Below are 1,574 nucleotides of genomic sequence, written 5' to 3'. Positions count from 1 at the left end.
TAGATTTAGAAGTTGCAATCTGTATAGGGAAAGGAAGAATAATATGAATATAATTCTTGAGTTCTATAGACATATAAAAACTCAGAATGATAGCTTAAAGTTTGGCTCTCGAAAGAAGTAGACTGCAGTAGTGAATCCTTGAGCAGTAGAATGGTCAAGATTTTGCCATGGCATTATTAGGATATAGAAATAAAACCTAAGTTCCAACCTTTATCATTCAACAGTACAAATCCCCACCACTTATTCTTTGAGAATTGACACAGCATTTCAATTGCCCTAGCATTTTTTCATTCATAATTGATTTTATTAATCCATTTATTAATTCTCTTCATCAATTTGTCATATGTTTCTTTTGCATAGTATAATTAGTCAATTTCATAATAATAGCATAACCATTGTTTTAAACAATTTCGATCCTTGTGGAGACTATACTCACTCATCACTTTATTACTTGATTCAACGTGTATACTTGCACATTCGCATTACACATTCACACGCATCAATTTTTGACGCCATTACCGAGGATCGACAATATTGGTGAAAATTTGGTGTGTTATTACCTCTTTAATTTTGTTAGTTTCGCTTAATTAGTTGTTTTGATTTTTGTTTTTCATGATTTTTTTGGTGCATAAGTAGAGGTATTTCTGCAATTAAAGAGTATTCTTTTGATCTAGATATTGAGAGAACCTTGAGAAGAATGAGAAAAGACTTGCGAGAAATGGAAAGAATTAGAAATGATCAAGTTAGAGAAGAGCCATTACATTAGAATAGAAGGAATACTGATATTCCTCGAATAATAGATGATAGAGACAGACCCATCAGAGAACATGTACTGTTGATCTGGAATGATCTAAATCCAAGAATTATTAGACCGCATATTCAAGCTTAACATTTCGAGTTAAAGCCGATGATGTTTCAAATGTTACAAACCATATGGTAGTTTAATGGATTGCCTACTGAAGATCCACGTTTGCACTTAAGACTCTTTTTGGAAGTCTACAATTCATTCAGACAGTAAGGTGTTCTTGAACATGCCCTGAGATTGAAGTTATTCCCTTATTAATTGCAAGATCATGCCAGAGCATGGTTAAATGCATTGCCATCAAGTACGGTGGCATCTTGGAATGAACTTTGTCAGAGGTTTTTGATAAGATATAATCCTCCAAACATGAATGCCTAATTAAGGAACGATATTACGTCTTTTTGGCAATCTGAGGATGAAACATTATATGAAGCATGGGAACGATTCAAGGAGTTAATTAGAAAATCCCCAATGCATGGTTTTCAACATTGGACGCATATAGAAATATTTTACAATAGATTGAATGCGCATACAAGGATGGTGGTTGATGCATCTGCCAATGGGACTTTGCTTAATAAATCATATAATGAGGCATATGAAATTCTGGAGAGGATAGCAAACAACGATTATCAATACCCCACTACAAGAGTAGGGACTGGCAGAAGAATTGCTAGAGCAATGGAACTTGATGCGATTATGTCCCTAACAGCTCAGGTATCATCTTTAATGAATATTAATAAAACATTGAAAAGACCAGCTGCAGTGCAAGAAA

At 34.0% G+C, this 1,574-nt stretch overlaps 1 non-coding gene across 1 annotated transcript; it reads right to left on the bottom strand.

Moving 5' to 3' along the window:
* Positions 1 to 1,177: 1,177 nt before the first annotated feature.
* Positions 1,178 to 1,284, bottom strand: LOC128040764 (small nucleolar RNA R71). Its single transcript, XR_008195570.1, has one exon. It is a non-coding gene; the product is annotated as a small nucleolar RNA R71 (small nucleolar RNA).
* Between the last annotated feature and the right edge of the window lie 290 nt (positions 1,285 to 1,574).

The sequence above is a fragment of the Gossypium raimondii genome, chromosome 4, assembly GCF_025698545.1.
Source record: "Gossypium raimondii isolate GPD5lz chromosome 4, ASM2569854v1, whole genome shotgun sequence".
Taxonomy (NCBI): Eukaryota; Viridiplantae; Streptophyta; class Magnoliopsida; order Malvales; family Malvaceae; genus Gossypium; species Gossypium raimondii.
This window is presented reverse-complemented; position numbering and strand designations above follow the sequence as displayed.